Below are 23,103 nucleotides of genomic sequence, written 5' to 3' on the forward strand. Positions count from 1 at the left end.
CTGTAGGCAACCATAAGTTGAAGTCCACCTTCTGGATGTACTGCAGTGTCTGGGAGAATGGACACAAGGAACCTGCTGCTCTTTGCTCTGCTTCCTTGGGCAGGACCCCAGCATTTCAGCTCAGGTAGTCAGGGAATTACAGGAGCACAAAACATGATGAGCTAGAAGGGACCCACAAGGATCAGTGAGTCCAACTCATGGCCCTGCACAGGACCAGCCCCAAGAGTCACACCCTGTGCCCCAGAGGATCATCCAAACACTCCTGGAGCTCTGGCAGCCTTGGGGCTGTGCCTACTGCCCTGGGGAGCCTGATCAGTGCCCACCACCCTCTGGGGGAAGAGCCTTTCCCTGAGATCCAACCTAACCCTGCCCTGACACAACTCCAGGCCATTCCCTGGGTGCTGTCCCTGGTCACCACCTGCCCAAGATGAAGTCCCACCAGGAGACCAACCCTTCCTGGCTGAATCCCTTCTGTTGGTGGTGGTCTGGGCCTTAGTTTCGGAGTTCCTGAGCCAGCAGTGGTCACATCAGTGAAGAATCACTCTCCTCTCTATGGTGTAGGTGGCCCTGCCTGAGGACACAGTGACCTCCAGAAGTGTCTGCCAAGCTCAGTCAGGTGATCCTGGTTGAGGCTGGCAGATTCTCTGCCCATGGCAGGGGGGTTAGAACAAGATGTTCTCAAAGTTCCCTTTCCAACCCAAACCACTCCATGATTCTGGGGCCATGTTCTCCCAGGCAGGCAGCTCCAGGCTGGAGGCATTTTATCACCTCCTCATTTCTGAAGTATTACAGAGCTATTAGCAGTGACACTACTAAAATTTGGGGATCAAATCAAAAGAAATGAGATGTTCAGTCACAGTCCAAAAATCCCAAGATGACAAGCAGAGCCCCAGAGAAACACTTGACACAACGTGGGAGGTGCAGCACCAGGAGACACCGAGTTTTCTCTGTTGGAGAGCAAGTACAAGTTCACCAGGCTGCAAACTTCAATATTCTTGTCTCATATCTGCCCATAATTTATCACCCTGGACTAAATCGGAGCCACAGCAACACTTGGCTCCCAACAGCACCTTCAATCAGGGAGCTCAAAGCTCTGTGTAGCACACAATTAACCTGCTAACTCCCAGAGTAAATTAGAGCAGGGACAAAGAACAAATGAGAACCTTCCCTCAACAAATGAGGTCTGGATCCTGCCCTCCTGCTGATGCTCAGCCTGACTGCACCGGATTATTTCACTGGAGCAGAGATAAGGAATAGGACAAGGAAAAAAGAAGAAAAGAGAAGAGCAAAGAAGAGAAAAATAAAAAAAAATAAGAGCAGGGAAAGAAATCAGAGTCATAGAGCCTAATGCACAGGGCACCAGGGAGGGAATGAAGGAGGTGAGGGACTGCCTTTGGCACATCACTGCCCTGCTCTCTCAGGGTAGGACAGACATCAACTCTTCCATTTCTGTCACTCTTTAGAAAGTGTCCTGGCTCATGTCTGAGCCTGCAAAGTGCCAGATCTTTCCAGCTGTGGTCAGGGTGCACCTCAGGGTGCTGTGGTTTAAGGGAAGGTGTACACAGTCTGAGGAACACACACAGTAAAATCCTGGCTTCAGTTCACCCCCACTCGCCACTCTGGGTTTCTCTTGCCAAAGCCCAGGGCAGTGAGCACCCTCAGTACCAACACTGGCGGCTCTGGTGGGACACTCTGGGACCTCACATGCCCCCGTGGCACTTTGGTGACTCAGGAAAGCCAAAGGCAATCCCACAGCAATTCACCCCCAGGAAGTGTCTGTGCTGACACCTGAGCTGCAGGATGTGATTTGTGTTCCCCGTGGTTACTTTGCTGTTCACAGTTGCACAGGGTGGCACCAGACCAAGGGCACACTCAGCCCACTCCTTCCCCTCCCCTCCATCCTGTGGCAAAGGACACCTGAGTTCAGGGCTGCATTATCCTCCATCACACTGCTGACACCTTTGGAGCTGAAACAGCATCACAGTGATGTCACAGGGTGGCAAGTCAGACCTGGTGACTCATCCATTTCCGTGCACCCCCAGCCCACTCCTGTAAAATGACCCATTCGTCCTTATTAATCTTATTTTCTGTGTGGTGCTGTAAGACAAAACTCCTTTCATGGCTGTGCTGCAGAAAAACCTCCACTGATTTCATTTGGTTGCTCCCAAGGACTCTGGTCCATGAGAAGAAAGTCAGCAAGGATGGAGAGCAGGAAGAAACAAGTTGTGGATACCCAGAGGAGCTGTGGCTGCCCCATCCCTGGAGGTGTCCAAGGCCAGGCTGGATGGGGCTCGGAGCAACCTGGGCTGGTGGGAGGTGTCCCTGCCCATGGCAGGGATGGCACTGGATGGGCTTTAAGGTTGTTCCAACTCAAATCTTTTTGGATTCTATGAAGAGGGAAAATGCCCAGGAGTTCCTGGCCAGGTAAGGACCAGCCCAGTGACCCCTGGAGCACTCACCTACACACCTGGGGCTGTGCCTGGCACTGCAATTCCCACCTACAATTCTCTGTTTGTACAGTCCAAGTGATCACCTTCATCCTCCAATTAAGTTATGTCGAATCCAGCAAATAAACAAAGCTGATTTATTTCTTTATGGAAATTCACAGATATTGGAGCTTTCAAATAAAGGGGATTTTGTCTCTCATTCTTTGAGCAAATTGCTAAAGCCCAAGGTTATGCCAGCTGAAACCCTGGTACGTGGGCAGGTCACAGAGCTGGTACAGACCCCTGTGCCAGATGAACATTTCTGAGCAAAAGGTAGAAAGGGAAAAAGCCTTGAAGTGAAGTACCCAGAAGGGAAGGGCAGGAGACAAGGCCATTCACAGATTTCTAGTGACTCCCACATCCTGAGAAGTCTGTGGTGTCTCAGAAACAGGAGCCCATCAGGTTTTATTGTGCTCAGCTCCAATCTGTGGCAGATCCTTGTGTGGTGCAACAGTGTCACAGAATGACAGCACTCAGGGCCGGAAGAAGCTGCCTGGTGGTATTTCCCTCACCCCCTGCCACAAAGCAAGATAATCTCACTGTGGTCAGCTCAGACCTTTGCATCAAAACATTCAGTGAAAGAGATCTTAAAAATGCCCCTCTCTCTTTCATCATGGGAAATTTTCCCCAAGTATCTCTCCATAATTATCTATTCATAATACACCCTTTGCCACAACTCCACCCCTTTCTTTCTGGTTCTAAACTTAAATGACAAGGTACTTCTTCACCTCTGCAGCTGCCTTTAGTCCAATTACAAGTGGCATCACGTCCCTCTTCATCACCTCCTTGCTTGCAGTGATGACAGTTCTTATTTCCTTCAAAGATCATGTTTTCTAGATCAACAGTTGCTCCCACTCTGCACCTTCAAACTCATCCACCTCCTTCCTGAGCTGAGGCTGTGTGCTGGTTTAGAGGGAAACGGGCAGGGGAAGTGAACCCAGCACTAAAGAGATTGTAAGTCAGAGTTACAGTTTAATAAAATAACAATATTACAATAAATTCAATGACACAAAGAGAAATTGGGTTTAACCCCCAAACCCAGCAGTCTAACCCAGCCCCCTGGGGCACAAACACAGGGGGGTTTGGTGGCCCCTGTGCTGAGCCCCACGTGGTTCCCCCGAGTCCAAAGTAAAAGGAAGGGACAAACCTGTTGGTGCAGATGATGGCACAGACTGGTGGAGAGTGGGGGGCTCCTCCTGGCCAGGGGCTGCTCCTCTGGGTCTGACAAGTGGTTCCACAAGTCCTCAAACCCCTGAGATTATACAACCTCAGGTGCAGGTGGGAGCCCCCAGTGCCTCCCCCAGGGCAGGGAGTTCCACACTGGGGGATCTGACTCTGGCAGTCAGGGGGGATTTTGGAATTGTTGCTGGCCCCTGAGCAGAGCTGAGCCCTCAGGTGGGTGTGGAGGTGCCAAGGAGTCCCTGCAGGGCAGTTCTCCCAGCTCCTCTGCCAGGCTTCTTTCCCAGCCAGCTCCCAGCCTGAGGGCTCAGCTGTGCCCTGGGCAGCTGCTGCCAATGGGCCATTGGGAACAGTTGCTGGGCAATGGCCCAGAGGGTTTAGAATGCCCAGCTTTGGTCACCCCCACACAGTGGTCCTGGTTGCTGAAGCAGGAAAGGCTGACACATCCAGGCTCAGGTGTCCAGGCAAACCCTGGATGTGTCGAGTGGAGCAGGTACCAGTGTCCCACTGCCAGAATAGTGTTTGTCCTTCCCCATCCATTGTGGACCCCCCTGCTGTGCTCCTGACCCCCTGACTACAGGATGGTTTCTGGTAGTGCTGAACATTCCCTACCCTGTCCCTGGGGCAGCTGATTTTTCCTCTTCATTGAAATCATGATACATAACATTCATCACTGCTCACCTGAGCATAAGGCCTGTTTGGTTGCCATGAAAGGATATTAAATTGATTTTATGTGATTTGTTCTTGACAAATCAAACCTGGCTGTAATTCCCCAGCTCGTTATCTCCCAGGTGTTCATGAGCACTTTGCCTGATAATACATCCCCATTCTTTTTCCAGGTATTTCAGGCAGCTGGTTGGGTCCCTTTTCATCATTACTTTTTTCTTTTTTTTTTAAAGATGAGCTTTGCATTTGTTTTTTCCAGACCTCCAAACTTTTACCCATTCTCCACACACATCCGAAGATAAAAGCCAAGTGCTCTGAGATTGATTCAGCCTCCTCTAAGCACCACACAGAGACTGCTGGCAGGCCCAGGCAATTTGAGATCCTCTAATGGCCCTGAGTGCTCTCTCCCCCATTCTCCCTCTGCTGCAGAATAAATTCTGGCCCCTTTGTCACCAGAGCTGTTTGTTAACTGTGCCATTGTCATCAACTCTCAGTGAAAACCGAAACAACAACAGGAGAAATTCCTTTGCCTTGGGCATCATCACTCAAGAATTCTGCACTTCCTTGGAGTAGCAGTGGGCAAGGAAAAGATATTTTGTCTTTTTCTCAGGGCTTATTTGATTACAGAATTTTTCCTCACTAATCTTTATTTCCCTCACTAGTTGTGCCTTGTAAAATCCCAAGTGCACCCAAGGAGGAGACATGGCCCAAGTGGAAGTTATGGCCCCATCCACTCTCAGCTCTTTCTGGGTGTCTCATCTCCATCATTGCTTTATCAATCTCTCAGCTCTAAACTGGGAATGTGGCTGTGCCCATTTCCCATGGGATACAAAGACCAACCCCCCTCTCCGTGGTCCCACTGCTGACACAGCACATGCCTCCTGCCTTGCCTTGGGCAGGGTTCAGCCACAGCACCTTCAGGCCTGGTTTTGTGCTCACCCAGAGAATGCACATGATCCGGGGCCAGCACTTGGTCCATATAAAGCCTGACCTGCACATGATGTGCTGCTGTGAACAGAAATTCAACCCAGCACAGCTGGAGTACCACCAGTTCCAGGGGAAACACCTTCCAGGGCTTGGGATTGGAGGGGCAGCTCCAATCTCTGCTCTCTGTGAGCTGTGGCAGGACCCAGGAAATGGCTGGAGCTGTGCCAGGGGCTGGGTATCAGGGACAGATTCTTCCCCCAGAGGGTGGTGGGCACTGAGCAGGCACCCCAGGGCAGTGGGCACAGCCCCGAGGCTGCCAGAGCTGCAGGAGGGTTTGGACAATGCTCTCAGGGACAGGGTGGGATTGTTGGGGTGTCTGTGCAGGGCCAGGGGTTGGACTGGATGATCCTTGGGAGTCTCTTCCAGCTCAGGAGAAGCCACTCTATGATTTTGAGCACTAGAACAGGTAACAGGCATGGGCTGCAGTTAATTTTACAGTAAACCACAAGGATTCTCCACGGGTTTGACTTGAGTGTAAAAATAAACTAACTCAGCATTTGCACATACAGGTGATGGCAGGGCACAGAGGAGATCTGTGGGGCACATTAGGACTCCCTGCCCCTGCTGACTGTCCCCAGACTTCAGGAGATTCTGAGCTTACCAGGGATGAGGAGCTATTCCATCCCTGCAGAGACCTTGGATCCAGCGCTGCACAAGGTTTCTGGGCTCTGTGACACTTCTATTAATCACCACCATAGTCAATTATTTATTGGTCCTCTCAGTTGTACTCTGTCATGGGTTGGACTGGAGCAGCTTGTGCTTCCAGACAGGCTGTCATGTATGTGGTTATCTTTGGAGCTCATCCCCACCTTGGAGTCTGACGGAGGAGATTAAGGGCCCTTGTCACAGCACTGCAGTCCAGAGCCACTCTCACTGTCCCTGCAGCACTCCCAGGGAAGAGGACAAAAAGTGGCATTTGCTATGGGCTTAAAAGTCATTGGCTGCTTTTATTCCTGGCAGGGTAGGGGATGGAATAATAGGAAACAGAAGCAATCAATCCCAGACCATTAAATAATGGCACTTTGATGGGACCATTACATCAATTAATTGTAAGAGGATCATTCAGTTTTAGGGCCATGTCTTGGCCTGTGTTTGAGCCTGGATTTCTGCTTTCTCCTCTGCCACCCTGCAAGACAAAGGTGCCCCCAAGGGCTGGCTGGGATGGGACACATCGATGTGCAGACAAGGACCCTTCAGAGCTGTGCAAGCTGAGTGCCCTGAGGGTGCCCAGGAGGGGGTGGGCAACACCAGCCTGGGCTAATCACAGAGCACATATTGCTCATGCCTTTGTTGTTCATCTCTGAGGTCCCCCTGGTCCCATCCCCTGTTAATGAATTCATGATGATGATGATGTGGTCATTAAAGATGGTGATTCTCTTAGGGCTCCTGTGCTTAAATTACAAGAGTAAAACATTAAGCAGAAGTTCAGAGCCCTTGCAGAGCCATCAGATTTTCATGATTCCTAATTAATCCAGGCTGTCATTAACTACAAGCAGCAACAGGGCTGGTTGCTCCTTTTAGGGGTGCACTGGGAATCTGGGTGTGGATTGGGATGATGAACCCCCAGACTAGGTGGAAATCATGCTCTGTGTGAGTCCCACCTGCCTTGTGGTCCTTGGGCATTAACTGGCCCTGGTGGTCATGTCCTACAGTCTTCAGCAAGAGCAGCATCCCTGTCTGCCAGCCCTGGGAGAAGGTGTCCCTCAGCAAAGGGTTTGGTTGCTGTGGAACCCTCAGCTCTGCACCACTGAGACATCATAGAACCATGGAATTCCAGAATACCCAGAGCTGGAAGGGACCCATAAGGACCATTAGTCCAACCGCTGTCCCTGCACAAGACACTCCAACAACCCCTCTGAGCCTGAGAGTGCTGTTAAAATGTAAGGGCCTTTCCTTAAGTCTTTTTTTCTGGCATCACAAAAGCTGTCCAAAGTGTGGAGAGCCTTCCTGGCTGTCAGGGCAATGGAGATGGGGAAGAGCCCTGAGGGGCAGCGTGTGAGGACTCTGAGGGCACTTGGTGTGTTCAACTGGAGAAGAGGAGACTGAGGGGAGACCTCATTGCAGGTCCAGCTTCCTCAGCAGGGGCAGAGGAGAGGCAGGCACTGAGCTCTGCTCTGTGGGGACCAGGGACAGCACCCAGGGAATGGCTGGAGCTGTGTCAGGGCAGGGACAGCACCCAGGAAATGGCCTGGAGTTGTGTCAGGTTGGATCTCAGGGAAAGGCTCTTCCCCAGAGGGTGGTGGGCACTGACCAGGCTCCCCAGGGCAGTGGGCACAGCCCCAAGGCTGCCAGAGCTCCAGGAGTGTTTGGATGGTGCTCTGGGGCACAGGGTGTGACTCGGGCATGGTCCTGTGCAGGGCCATGAGTTGGACTTGCTGATCCTTGTGGGTCCCTTCCAATTCAGCAGGTTCTGTGACTCTGCAACTCTGAATTTCTCTGTGTGGAGTAGGACACATGTCCTTGATCTCTCCACACTCCATACCCTCCTTTGCAGTGACTGGTGGGGGATAGTGATGTGAATACAGCTTGGAAATCCATCAGCCCTTTGCTCCTGTGGGCCTCCAAGGCAGAATTCCCCCAGACCCTGCTGGTGTGGACACAGCCCCTCGCAGGGGAGCCCTACAGCTTCCCAGAACCCACAGGCACAGCCCTGCAGGTCCCTCCCTGCATGGGGCAGAGGCTCCTGTGCTGCAGGAACGTTGCAAACATCTCTTGCAAACCCCGTGTCCCTCAGCAATCCTGCCTCCTAATCTCACTTATAGCTCTTTTTGTTTCCTCATCTGTAATATTTATGTCTGACCTTTGCCACTCAGCCATGTGAGCAGGAACTGTGGAGGAAAGATGATGAAAGATCCCTCAGTCCTGGTGGGCTGAGGGAGAACTGTGCTGCAGGAGGGGCTACCAGAGTCCTATCGATTCCCCAGGAGCCCCCTGGGCCAGCTCTGCCCTCAGCACTTTCTCAGAGAATTAACGGGCTCTTTCTTTTGCTCCAGGGTTATGAACTTCTCTTGTTGACAGTCTTGTGCCTCTCCAGGATGGATTCCTGGGGTCTTTGCTGGGTTTAAATGAGGCATATTCCTTTGCTGTGCAAGCTCTTTTCCTTCCCTGCTCAGGATGTAGAACACAGTGTTACTGTGCAGCACACAAACAGCCCTTTTTGCCCTTTTTAGCTTATTCCCACTCTCCTCCTTTGCCTGCCAGATCCATAACTGTGCAAGAAAGCACCTCTGCCCTGTTCTGGCACTGTCAGCAGCACTCACAGCGAGCCAGAGCTGCTGTGGATGTGCAAGTTTATTCCTTCTGCCAAGCAAAATAGCCCTTGGTGGAAATGGTTCAGCTGCTTTTGGTTCAGCACTCGGATCCTGCCCCTCTGCCCAGCCCTGGCAGGCACATCTGGAGTGCCCAGCTCTGGGCTCTCCAGGACACAGGGACATGGAGCTCCTGAGGCAGGTCCAGCACAGGCTCTGGAGCTGCTGAAGGGCCTGGAGCAGCTCTGGGAGCAGAAAAGGCTGAGGGAGCTGGGGCTGTTCAGCCTCCAGAGGAGACACTGAGAGGGACCTCCCCATGGCTGGCAGTGCCTGCAGGGCACAGACCAGGCTCTGCTCAGGGGCCCAGCAATGGCACAAGAGGAACAGGCAGGAACTGATGCCCAGAAGTTTCACCTGAACACAAGGAAGAACTTCTTTGCTGTGCAGTGACCAAGCACTGAACAGACTGTCCAGAGAGGGTGGGGAGTCTTCTCAGTGGGGATATTCCAGGACCATCTGGACACAATCCTGTGCCATGTGCCCTGGGGTGGCCCTGCTGGAGCAGGAGGTGGGTCCAGACAAGCCACTGTGGTCTCTTCCAGCCTGACCCACCCTGGGATCCTGTGATATATCACAAACTGAGAAAAAAAGTGCTTAGGTGGAAAAAACCCCAATGGATGTTTCCAGTGACCTGTGTGGTCACAGCCATTAAGTAAAGGCAGCTCTCAAATATTCCATGAATAACCTGAACCAGAAAATGGGGAAGTACAATGTGGGGTTTCAAACAACAAGTCCACCTGGTCTCAAATCCTTCCTTACTGTGGCTCTTCCTTAGAGGAAAAGCAAAGGAGAGCAGAGCAGAGGCATCCCAGGCATTCTGCATGGATTTGGCTCCAATCTTGTTTGCTTTGGACCTGTTGAAAGGTGAGTTGACAAGAGGCCCTGAGTTGTCCGTGTCTCAGGAGACCTGTTAAATGCAGCTCCTCATGGGCAGAGGGAATGGAGCCAGCCTGGACAGCACCAAATCCCAGTTCATAACCTCTCAGATTCTCCCACCTTACAAATAACAGGAGCCTTCTGAGCAGAGGTCCCTTGGGCACTCAAGTGGTGAGTCCAAACCCAGCACAGATCTCCTTGCAGGGGCAGGTGTGGCCTGTGCAGTGTAGCTGCAATTTGGGATTCAGAGGGTGGTCTCTGCTTCCCCTTTTCGAATGTGCTGAAGGGCTGAAGGCTGGGAATGACCCAGAGTGGCACTGAATCATGGAAAGGGTTGGGTTGGAAGAGACCTCAAAGTCCACCCAGTTCCACCCCCTGCCTTGGGCAGGAACACCTTCCACTAGCCCAGGCTGCCCTAACTCTGCCTTGGATGCTTCCAGGGGTGGGGAATCCCTGATGCTGGAAACATATCCAGCTGCAGGAGAGGCATTAGAGGAAACCTGTCTAATCCAAAGCTTTTTTCTCTGTTAATCTCAAGTGTGGATAGAATAAAAATGAGGAACCCAAGCCCTTCAGCCCAGGAGCCTTGGAGGGCTCCCATCCACCCCTGGCAAAGCCCCCATGGTGGTATTTTGGCAGTCCCATTGTGCCCCATTCCCACCAGGGCAGCATTTGCCTCTGGGTCCTGTCCTGTTGCTGGAACCTGGAGGTTTTCTGAATGTCAGCAAGTTCCAGGCTGTATTTTTCATATCAAAATATTCCTTTGGTGCTTTTTCAGCACAATTTCATTTCTCCTGAAAATACTCAGCTTTTCACAGGGGAAAAAAAAAAGAAAATGCTTTTGTGATGAAAAGATGAATGACAGAGAACTCAAACACTTTACTTAAGAACCAAAGTGCACTTATTTGCTGTCTAAACAGCCTAAAGCCTGAAAAGCAGCTTGTTTTTCCTCACTTCATTCTTATTGGAATAAAAAGCAGTGAAAGGTTGGTGTTGCTTCCTCTCGTGCCCAGTTCTGGAGCCAAGGACAGGTCCTGCTGCCTTCCCTGGCTCGGGGAGGTGTTCCCAGGGGAAAGGAGGGCTTTAATGTTGAGGACCACACAAGGAGAGCAAGCAGGAGAGGTGCAATTCCTCCTCCCAAGATGGCTCTGCTTGGGAAAGTACAGCTTGTCCATAGCAAGTCTGGATTCAGATCACTTATAAATTCCTTTGGTTATGGTTTCTCGTGGAAAAAGGGGTCTGTTTTGTAAAAACATCAAGAAACTTGGAAAACAAATCGATTCCCTTGCAAACTCTCCCCCTTTACTTCCCCTTTTCTCGGAGAAGTTTGTGTCGGTTTTCTCAGGAAAGTTCAAAAACGCCGAAGAAAATCCTCATTTAGCCCAAACCACAGGAGTATTTTTGTGTTGCAAAGAGCACTGCCAAACTCTGCAGACACTCTGTGGCTGTCTGTGGCCTCCAGCATGCCTGGGCTGGGATGATCTGGCTTTGCTCCTGTTGTCCCAGAATGCAGGAGCCGTCAATCCGAGGTTCTGACACCTTTGCCATGAGCTTGCAGGAGCAGCCAGAGTTCAGTGTTTGACTTGCAGCAAGAAGGCTCCCAGGACTTGGGGAGCATGTCATGGAAACGTTGAAAGTAGATGCTGTTTGTTATGTTTCTTGCATAGACTGGAAAGTTTTTCTCAGCCATTTACACTCCCAAATTCAAGGTGGGGTGGGTGGTGGGGGGAGACTTCCATGCTCTTGAGCAAGTGCTGGGAGGTTTTTCTATAGACTCCACTCTTGGTGGGAACCTCATGTAGCTCTTACAAATGGCTCTCCTGACCTTCACCTCCTTAAGAGCAATCCAAAAATAAATCCTCCTTTTCCACCTGCCTCTGGCTGTTCTGCTGCAAGAAGCTCCTTTCCCTCGTTGTCTTCATTGCTGGGAAAAGGTAAAGGTGAAAATGGGTATTTTTGGCTGAGCTGCTGATGTGGGGGAGAGAGGGAGGGAGAAATCCAGGCTCTGCTCCTGGTTTGGTTCAATGTTTGTCCTGCTGGAGCTGTTTTCCAGGGCTGTCTGTCCTGCAGATTCCTCTCCCCTGTGCTCAGCTCTGCCCAGGGCGTTGGGTGGTACCAGCTCTGCAGAAGCAGCCTCAGGCTGGGGGGGATAATGCAAATATTAATAATAATAATGCTAATGGGATCATTTGCATTGCTCTCTGCCTTTCATGGAGAACATCAAAGGGCTTGACAAACACTTCAGAAATGATCTGGGAATTCTAATGGCAAACTAGAAGGGAAAAAAACACCTCAAACAAAACCAAACAAAACGAGACAACCAAAAATCCCCAACAAACCCAGATCAGCTTTACATCCTTCCCTCCTGGCTGCCTCCTTCTCAGCACCTCTAATGGCACCTGGTGTGTTCAGCTGGAGAAGAGGAGACTGAGGGGACACCTCATTGCAGGTCCAACTTCCTCAGGAGGGGCAGAGGAGGGGCAGGCACTGAGCTCTGCTCTGTGGGGACCAGGGACAGCACCCAGGGAATGGCTGGAGCTGTGCCAGGGCAGGGTCAGGTTGGATCTCAGGAGAAGCTTGTTCCCCCAGAGGGTGGTGGGCACTGAGCAGGCTCCCCAGGGCAGTGGGCACAGGCCCAAGACTGCCAGAGCTGCAGGAGTGTTTGGCTGATGCTCTGGGGCACAGGGTGTGACTCTTGGGAATGGTCCTGTGCAGGGCCTGGGATTGGACTCACTGATCCTTGTGTGTCCTTTCCAACTCAGCACACGAAAGGTCTCCAGAGCCACCAATCCCACCATGACTTGTCAGGGTTCCAGTTCTACAGCAGGAACATCTCCTGACATGCAGAAATAGCTCCACATGATTTCCTGGTGTGCCAATGAGACGTGGATGCACAAGAGGGTTGAGGACCCACCAGCTGGGGTGTATCCCCCAATCCCAGCAGGGCTCCAAGGGCAACACTGGTGTTCTAAAGATATTCCTGCCCAGTAGTGTGTGGTGCCTGAAGGCTGGAAGGGGTTTTTAGGTTTTTAGTGTGTTTTTGTGCTGGTCTAAAGGTAAACTGGCAGGAGAAATGAACCCAACATGAAAGAGATTGTAAGTCAGAGTTACAATTTAATAACCCTAATAACAATATTACAATAAATACAGTGACACAGAGAGAAATTGGGTTTAACCCCCAACCCCAGCAGTGTAACCCAGCCCCCTGGGGCACAAACACAGGGGGGTTTGGTGGCCCCTGTGCTGAGCCACACATGGCTCCTCCAAGTCCAAAGGAAAAGGAAGGGACAAACCTGTTGGTGCAGATGATGGCACAGTCTGGGCCAGAGTGGTGGCTCCTCCTGTCCAGGTTCTGCTCCTCCTCTGGATCTGATGAATGGTCCCAGAAGTCCCCAAACCCCAAGATTCTCTGTGCTCAGGTTCAGGTGGGAGCCCCCAGTGCCTCCCCCAGGGCAGGGAGTTCCACACTGGGGGATCTGACTCTGGCAGTCAGGGGGGATTTTGGAATGGTTGCTGGCCCATGGGCAGAGCTGAGCCCTCAGGTGGGTGTGGAGGTGCCAAGGAGTCCCTGCAGGGCAGTTCTCCCAGCTCCTCTGCCAGGCTTCTTTCCCAGCCAGCTCCCAGCCTGAGGGCTCAGCTGTGCCCTGGGCAGCTGCTGCCAATGGGCCATTGGGAACAGTTGCTGGGCAATGAATCGAGGGTGTAGAATGCCCAGCTTTGGTCACACCCACACAGTGGTCCTGGTTGCTGAAGCAGGACAGCTTTGTGAACCCCTTCTGGGGGGGCACAATGTGGCCCTAAAGCTCAGCTTCCCATCTGTCTGGCTGTGCACTGGTTAAGGCCAGAGCAGCACAGCCATATCAACTATGCTGTATAAAAGTAATTTATGAATTTATCCACTTCTTAATGTTCCATGTGCTGTCACATTTTTATTTTATATACAAATAAAAATATATTGGGGAGGAATGAAGTGCAATAGCTCCAGAATGGATGAAAACAATTTCAGCAGCAGAGAATGAAGTGCAGGGGCTCAGCTGCGTGTGGGAATCCTTGGTCTCCTGTTAGTCAACAGGGGAATGAATCCTTCACTCTAACTAAATAAATAAAGAGACCAACTGCTTTGGAGAGAATAACATGTTGTATGTCAAAATATATTTGAATGGGCCCATGCCAGCACCAGCCTATAAAACTCTGCTCCGAGCCTTAACTGCTCCTGTGCTTGGAAGCTTCACATTTCTCTGTTCCTCAGAAATGCTCCTTAAACAGGTAAGAAAACGAACTTCAAAGAGCTGAATGTGTGGCCCTGCTCCTTAAAAGGGAAGAGTGAGAGCTCAGGAAAGGCTGGTGGAGAGGGATGGAGTCTGTGGTGGGAATGCTGTGTGGAGATGAGGTGGTGAAACTCTGGTGGTTGGAAGTGGATGGGAGCTTCAACCACCTGAGCCAGACACCAGCAGTGGGGCTGCAGCCCCTCTGAACATGCAGAAACACATTGCCTGGTCCTTCGTGTGGGCATTGAGGAGCAAACAGGTCAGTGTGGAATGCCAGAGCCCCCCATGGATCCAGGACCACCTCACCCCAAAGGCTACTGCAAAGCTGCAGTTCAGTTCTAGTGATGGAACAGCACGGAAGCCACATCCCTGCCCAGGCAGGTGGGAAGGCAGGACTGAGGCACAGAGTGAGCAGCAGAACCTCAGCTTTGCTCTTTTCTCCAGAGGTTAAAGGAGTGAGTTTGCTCTGGCAGGGAGAAGGGCTGGACAGACATCTCCTGTTCTGGGGCCACCACCTAAACCTACAACAGGCTGAGCTGGGCAGAGAGCGAGGAAGGAGCACAGAAATCACACCCCAAATGGTTCTTAAAGGGCCTCAAAGCTCCTCCAACTGGTAAGGCAGGAGGTCCAGCTGCCCCAGCCCTGGCTGGTAAATGAAAGAGGGACAGAAATCGGATAATCTGCAGCAGATGTTGGTGGTTTTTTACAAGCTCATTCACTTCAGATGAAATCCCTGCAGGTTGGAATGTGGCCAATTCCTGCTCCTCCAGGGAGCATCTGGAGGCAGTGCCAGCAGGACCTTCCCTGGTTTCTTAGGGCTGTTGTGAGACAAACTGTCACTAAAAGGGAAGCAAGGAAAGCTACTTCAGGTGCTTGGGGAGACAAAACAGCCCAGATGTGAGAAGAGATTCATGCAGGAGATTATCACCTCAGAAAGGCTTTTGGATGCTGGGTGATTCCAGGTGGAGATGGACTTTGTACCTGTTTGGAAATGTTTCAAAACAAAGGAAAAAACTTCCAAGTTGTCTGTTCTTTAGGATGGAGAGAAAGCTGCCATTTTTTGTGCTGTGTTTTAATCTATTTCTGAGAGAAGTCTGATGGAGATAGCCCTTGGCTTTGAGTTTCAGTGTCAGACAAGTGTCTATTCACGATTACTGTAGACTTGGACAGATCCAGACTGCCCATCTCTGAGGGGTGAAGGCTGTAAAGTCACCCTGGAAAAGGTTTTTCACTTATATGATCATAATCCATAAATGGTCCTTATGAAAAAAACACCACAAAACAAACCAAAGCCACAAAATTCAAATTGTAGACTTCAAAATATTCACTTGTAAATTACTGCAGAGTTAAAGGTTGGGGTTGTGAACCCCTAAATATGCCAGACAAGAAAAGAGACTTTTCAGCATCATTACAACTGACCCTGGGGCTCTGACCCCTTCCCTGGAGCAGGTTGTGCAGGATCCTTCTGTGGAGGTCTCCAAGTCCAACCTGTATAAAGCCCTGACCAAACTCATCTTGTTTTGTGGCTCACCCTGTTCTGACCAGGAGACAGGACCAGGGACCCCCTGAGGGCCCTTCCAGCCTCAATTACCCTCTGAGACCTGGTGGATATCCCTCCTTGCAAGGCCGTTGTCTTGGTCTTCTCCAGGCCTCCAGAAATGCTCTCCTTCTCCAGGTGCTCTTGGGACAGGAAGGAGAAATTCAGACCTGCCTGAAGCACTCAGGGCTGATCCGTGCCAGGTTCAGCACCTGGGGGAGTCACAGACTTAGGTAACTCTTCACTGCTTTCCCTGTTCCACCCTGATTCCCACAGTTTGGCCACTGCCTGGGCAGTGCATCTTTCTGAACAGACAGAGGAAAAGCATCAAACACCTTCATCGTGGCCTCCCTTGGGTGCTTTCTCTCCCCTCTTAGGTGCACACAGAAGGATCTCTCAGCACTCCTCCTGTCCCCTGCTGATTGTTTCTCTCTCTTCTCCTGCCCTGTCCTTTCTTTTTACACCTGTAAATGCTCCTGTTATTTCTTCATGGTGTTTTTTTCCCAAGTTGACCCAGTTTCCACTCTCTCCACTTGTCACAGAGCACCTTCTCTGCACTGGGCTGGTTTGACCCAAGCCACTCAATACAGTTCACTTGTGCTACTACCACAAGTACCCTTGAATTATTTTCTCCTTTTATTATTTTTCCCCCCAAACCTACTTATCAAGTCAACTTTAAGAAAACTCTGCTGTTTCATGGCCTTTCCTCCATCTCATCCTCAGAGCATTTATCACAGCTGAGCCATTTCTGTGCTCCCTCTCCCAAGTTCCCTTTGTTTGCAGCTGTTTGATATGAAGTGCAACACCTGCCCCTTAGGACTGACTGCAGTTCTGAGGATCCAAAGTGGAACTTTGGAGAGAGGAAGAAAAGAGGACAGCAAATTACCCTCCTCAACATATGAATTGCAAATAATGAATGATGAAAAGCAAATATTTGGTCAGGCACAAACGACCCAATTCATGAATGAATAAAAGCAAACAGCCCCTCCCGAAACATCCGAGCAAACACAAACCTGCTGACATAAATATTTGCAAATAGCACATCTGAGGCTGAGCCAGAGGAGTTTGCAGACACTGCCAAAACCACTCCAGCAGGCCTAGAGAGACTGGGAACAGCTTCACCACTGGCACTCCTGTCTTTGGATCCATCTTTCCCCACCACATACATCCCTCGTGCTCCTTTTCAGGAAAGCCTTGCCAGTCTCTCTTCTTTCTTCCCCCTGTAGTCCTTTATGCTGAAGTTTATGGAAAACAAAATAGAGAAGCAGAAGGATGAGACAATAAAGTTGAATTCCTTCCAACTCAGAAGATTCTGTGATTCTGTGATTCTAACTTCAAGCTGGGGCAAAACTTCTCAGGGCTGAACTGGGGGCACAGGCATTTTTCCTGTAAAAAGTTCAGGTTACTTTGGCCATCATGGAATTCCAGTGGCCAAAAGGCCCATTTATATTTTTCAGCCAAATGGCAGCAGCCAAGGTTTCATCCAGGCAGCAGGACTGAAGGGCCACCTTCCTTACCATCAACCTGTTTATTCTGGATCATTTAAAAGAAGCCAAGACATCCTCAGTTTCAAATACATAAAGATCAGTTCTTAGGTTTTTCTTTCTTCACTTGATTTACAGCCCAGTGAAGTCATTGGGAAAGTGTTTGATGTGACACTTCTGGGCTGGTGCCCACATGGATCACCAGTGCTGGCAGAAGCTCTCTGGGAGATGGAAAAGTACTTCTGGGCACCCACTGTGCTGTCAGGACTGGCAGAGATGCCTTTGGGGAGTTCAGAGCTCACTCTCAGGGCAGAGCATCCCAATCCAAGGAGAAGAGTCCCTGTCTTCAGGCCCAGGACACCACAGGGCACAGTGCCTGCCACCAGTGCCATGGCTTGGGGCACCCAGCGTGGCATGACAAAGGGGAAACATGTCAAGAGGTGCACAGAGACCCTCAGCAAAGCTGGATGCTCTGAGATATTCAGGATATGCCAAAGGCATGGGCAGCTCCAGGGCCTTGTCTCTGCCCAGTCCCCAATGGCTTTGGGTAGATCTTTAGATGTCTCCTTCTTGCTTTTATATTTTCCCTTTTGCTCTTTATGCTAATTTAGAGCCTTCAAACTGGGAGCAATGTCTAAATGAGATGGGAAAGCTGGAAGACTTAGAAACCAGATGAAAAAACCTCGGGATGAGACTAAACCAGCTCACGTCTCGTCTGACCCAGAGGCATCCAGAGACCCCAGAGGCCAAGTGAAGATGCCTCTTGGACTGCAGAATTCGTGCATCCATCAACTAAAAACCCAATAAAAACAAAACTTCAGTGGAAAGTGGGTTTCACAGTGGCAGGATGCAAATTAAACAAGTCAAAAGTGTTTCCAGAGGAACTCTCTCATCTTGAGGTGGGAAGAACAGACTCTGGTTCCCCGGGGAGCACACAGAGCCCACACAGCCCTGGGAAGGGAAATGGTGGAAAACAAGCCCAGAATGTTTGGAGGTACAGCATGGTGAGCAGTAATGCAAAATGACAGCTCTTAGAACAACCCCCTCTCCACCTTTGCTGCAATTATATCCACTAATTACAGAGAACTGGAGCAGCTCCTGTGTGCTGGTGCAGTTCAGCTCAGAGCACTCTGTGTGTCAATACCAGTCCCAGGGAACAGAGGCCTGGTGGGAGACTGGTGCTTGTCAGGGGTATCAGGGGATCACAGGGAATGCTGAGCTGGGAGGGACCCACAAGGGTCAGCAAGTCTAACCCCAGGCCCTGCACAGGCCCATCCCCAGGAGTCACACCCTGTGCCCCAGAGCATCATCCAAACACTCCTGGAGCTCTGGCAGCCTTGGGGCTGTGCCCACTGCCCTGGGGAGCCTGGTCAGTGCCCACCACCCTCTGGGGAAGAGCCTTTCCCTGAGATCCAACCTGACCCTGCCCTGGCACAGCTCCAGCCATTCCCTGAGTGCTGTCCCTGGTCCCCACAGAGCAGAGCTCAGTGCCTGCCCCTCCTCTGCCCCTCCTGAGGAAGTTGGACCTGCACTGAGGTCTGTCCTCAGTCTTCTCTTCTCCAGCTGAACACACCAAGTGCCCTCAGTGTCCTCACACGCTGCCCCTCCAGGCCCTTCCCCATCTCTGTGTCCCTCTTTTGGACACTCTCCAATGGCTCAATCTCTCCCTTCCATTGTGTCCCCCCAAACTGTCCCCCATTGCAGGTGAGGCTGCCCCAGGGCAGAGCAGAGTGGGACAATCCCCTCCCTGGCCTGGCCATGCTGGGCCTGATGCCCCCCAGGGCAGGGATGTCCCTCCTGGCTCCAGGGCACTGCTGGCTCGTGGCCAACTGGCCACTGACCAGGACCCCCAGGGCCCTTTCCTGGCACTGCTTTCCAGCCTCTCATTCCCAGTGTGTCTGTACCCCATGGGTGGAGCTCCTCTTCCTGTGCATTCTGGGGCCACAATTCCACAGGCAGGATCCAGCCACAGCACCACCCTGCCTGCCTGAGTCCCACATTCATGGAGGCAGCCCTGTCTGGGCAGAATATCAGCATTTCCTGTCTCACACTTTGCAGGCACTAATTAATAAGGCTGTTATTTCTTTTGAAGATGAAAAAAACTCTGGTAAACAGACACTTGGTGTCTCAATTTTCCTGGTAATTTTTGGAATGTGTATTTCAGCTGGGAGTGTTCAGCATGGATAAGGGAAGGCTTGGGGGGCATCTTGAAGGCCCCTCCAGTGGCTTAAGGGGAGGAGGGAGAGGAATTTTTTATATGGGTAGAAAGTGCCAGGACAAGGGGAATGGCTTCCCACTGCCAGAGGGCAGGGATAAATGGGATATTGGGAAGAAATTGTTCCCTGTGAGGGTGGGCAGGCCCTGGCACAGGGTGGGCAGAGAAGCTGTGGCTGCCCCATCCCTGGGAGTGTCCAAGGCCAGGCTGGACAGGGCTTGGAGCAACCTGGGCTGGTGGGAGGTGTCCCTGCCCATGACAGGGGGTGGCACTGGATGGGCTTTGAGGTCCCTTCCCACCCAAACCATTCCAATTCCATGTTTCTATGATTTGATCTCTTCCATTGGAGCTGCCTATGAATTCAGGAACCTTTTCTGTTTAGAAACAAGGGCTTGAGGTGAGGGTACCTGGCCAGGGAGCAGCTGGAGGGATCTGTGGGTCATTACAGGCCTTACCTATCCTGCAAAACATGGCTATTTATCCCAGAATAACCACAATCCAAGGCCAGGTTGGACAGGGCTTGGAGCAAAGTGGACTAGTGGAAGGTGTCCCTGGCCATGGCAGGGGGTGGAACAAGATGGACTTGGAGGCCCATCCAACCCAAAGCATTCCCTGATTTTGTGATTCCATGATTCTGATTCCATGATTCCCACTGGGCAGCCTGTGCAGGGATATGAGGCATGTGAGTGGCACCAGTGACAGACAAAGGACAGAATAATCAGAGATCACAGCACTGGAAGGTATTTCAGATTTCTCCTCTCTTGCAAGAACCCAACAAGCAGCTTGTGAAGGCTCCTCACCAAAAAACCTCCAGAGTTCTGTGGGTGGCAGTGAAGCAACAATTTTCACTTCTCTCTTTCTTCCTTTGCCGGAGAGGATTTTTTTTTTGGGAACACATTTAAGTCTCAGCAGTCTAAAATTGTCTCAAAATTCCACATTTCACAATGTGAATTGCATCTCACTTTTATCTCCCTTTATAGGGGCTTCATTTTAATGCTATTAGTTTATATGATTCCTTGACAGAGCAGTAATAGAGTGGGATAATATGTACGGCTGTCAGTGTCTTACTGAGTAACTGAATCAAATCTTTTACCTTCTGTAGAATTTTACCTGGTTTTATTTCATTTTCAAAACCACTGAGAATTGATTGAAACACTTTATGCCTTTTTTTTTTTTTTTTTTTTTTTGAGAGGAAGGTGTCTCCTGGCCATTGGGATGAATCAGTCTGAAAAACCACAACGGGGCCTTTGGTGTCATCACTTGGGCTCAGCTCCTTCCCCTGTAGCAGCTGTGGCTGCTCCATCCCTGGCATGTCCAAGGCCAGGCTGGATGGAGCAGCCTGGGATAGGGGAAGGTGTTCCTGCTCTTTCAGTAGGTGGAACAAGATGATTTTTAGGTTCTCTTCCAACCCAAACCATTCTGGGATTCCATGACTTTAGGAACATTTTATTCACCCTTCCCTGTAAGTCCTTTCATTTCTCTCATTGACTCAGCAGCTTTGGCTTGTCCTGCTCTCATTTACTGAGTTCTTTCTTTGTACTGTGTTTCATCAAGTTCTCGAGAGTCTGGTCCAAAGCCCCTTGATGAGGGCAGACTGAAAGCTGCCCAGGAACACACCATCACTCCATGGGAATAACAGCTGGCCTGGACCAACACCAGCTTCTCTCTGCCTTTCATTTAGGAGTCCATGACAAAACATTCAAGAGGACATTTCCAGGTCAGCTGGTATGGCCAGGCACCTTCCCTTCAGGATCAGGACATTGCTGGGTCTACAGGAATTCCTGATGGCAGAATGGCTGAGCATTCCATAAGGATTTGCCCTCTGCTTGTCCTATCCCCTGAAGGCAGTGAGTGACAGCCCCACCCTAAGGATGGAGCACGAGGTGCCAACCCCCAGTTTAACTGCAGGAGGCCAAACCGGACTGAATAAAGCCCTCCAGCTGCCTCTTACCTGACATGAAAACCACCACAGTTCCTGTGCCACCAGTTAGTGTGTCATGGCATGTGGTGCCACCAGGGAGCAGGGAGGGGCCAAGCAGAGGATGTCCAAAGCAGGTGTAAAACTGGCACCTCCTGGGGTACCATCCCCTAACCCCAGCAAAGCTCAGTTACAAGTCAGGACTAAAAGGCTGTGTGATAATGCATTGTAGGAAACTGCATCAAAACAATTGTAATGGTTTGCCCCATGGCTTCCTCAGTAACCAGTATATCCAAGGAAGTTCCAAGTATTCCACACGGGTCTTCCACGTAGCGGTGGGGGAGTGGTTTTGTGCCTGTCTTTTTTCCCTTCCTTGGCTGAGGAGCTGGTGGGAGGTGGTTGGAGTCTGGTCCCTCCGGTCCCTGGTGTTTCTCCTGTCCTGGGTGAGATTGTTTCATTCTTGTTCCCCTTCCTTGAGGTTTCTTTGGGTTGGGTTGGTGTCTTCCCTATTTTCCGGCTAATCAATCCCCTTTTCTCCCTTCCCCTCTCCCCTGGGGGTGGGATCCTGTGTATTGTGTATACAGTGTGGTTTGTAAATGTTAGAAAATATAATTTATTCTTTCTATTCAGTTCAGTTTCTTTAGAGTGTGTTCCTTTTCATTTTTTTTCCTTTCCTTTGCTGGGAAGGCTCTGGGAAGGGGAAGGGGGGCCAGTCCAGGGTTGGCAACAGCGAGGCCAAACCTGCAACAACAATCCACATGGAAAAAAACCCACCCAGATTTATGGAGTTCGTTGGTCCTTCTCTCTCCACACTGATAGTTATTTCATTAGAGAGTAATCGTGTTTGTCTGCTGTGATTTACTCCTCCCAAACTCAGCCTGACTCCCACCTTTTCAAAACACACCTTCCTAAATGTACCCTGAAGGTCCCCAAGCCCAGCAGCTTCTCCAGTTGCCTCTCACAGGGGTTTGGCACTTGCAGTTCCCAGTAAAACTAATTACCTGTCAGAGCAATGTGCAGTCCCCCTGTCACCCATGGTACTGAGATTATTACACATAATGATCATTAATGACTCTTTGATTCCTAACTTTGTATCTCATTTAAAGATGTGGTTCCCAAACCTTCAGGGCATCACTATGTTCTCCTGGGAACGTCTTGGTGGATAATATTTGCTGTGATGAAAACAGATGTGAAAAGACATCAGTACTTCACACCCCACTCTTTCAGTAAGAAGCAATTTCCTACTTTCCTGCCTCCCAAAAACTCTGGTGATTTTCTTGTTAAGATCACTGGATTATGACACTGATGTAATATGTGTTGCACTGGTGATAATAAGAAGCAGCACTTTGCATCATTAGGGCTGAAAATACTCCCCCCAAAGAGGGGAACACACAATTTGCCAGCACAGTGCAGAGCAGTGACAGACCCTGATGATGCTGCAGAATGCAGAGTAAACCCTGCCTGTCAGGGTTGGCTGCCACACTAATTGCTGTGCCCTTGGCAGGTGTGAGGGGGTCATGGCCCACAAATCCATGGTGAGATACAGCCCCTGCTCCACAGGGAATGCCTGTGCAGTTTGGGAGTGTGAGAGAGGAAGGTGGTGATGGAGCACGAGGGGTCCCAACACTGCACAGCTCCTGGGACAGATGTCCATGACTTACCTGACATTTGTCACATTTGAACCCATCCCTGCTGGTGGCACCCACCTGAATGAACCCAGTGGCCATCTCTGAAGAGCCCGTGTGGCTTTCTGAAGGGTGTTTTTGCAGACCTGACTTTCAAAAAAACCCCATTGCATTTCCTTCTCACACACACTCAGCAGTCTCCTGTTTGAACATTAAAAGATCCTCGAAGGCAAATTCCCCACTTCTCTGCAGGAGAAGAGCCTGGTGGGTGATTCCCACAGAATGGTTGTCCCCTGGTGATAACCTGAGATGCTGAATTGAGCTGCTCTCACTTGATGGTGGTTCCCATGGCTCATCTGAATGCAGCTGACTGAGAGTGTACAGGCTGCTTTGGGTCCTCTTATGACTCCTGTAATGCCAGGAGACACTTCAGTGCTGCTGCTGAGCCCCACAAGCCTCAGGAGCTGCACATTCCCTCCTAATCCATCATGTCCCTCAACTGTGGGCTCTCTGGGAAGTGGGAACAGGAGCACTGCACTGCCACTGCTCTACAA

Source organism: Pithys albifrons, chromosome 17, assembly GCF_047495875.1.
Source record: "Pithys albifrons albifrons isolate INPA30051 chromosome 17, PitAlb_v1, whole genome shotgun sequence".
NCBI lineage: Eukaryota > Metazoa > Chordata > Aves > Passeriformes > Thamnophilidae > Pithys > Pithys albifrons.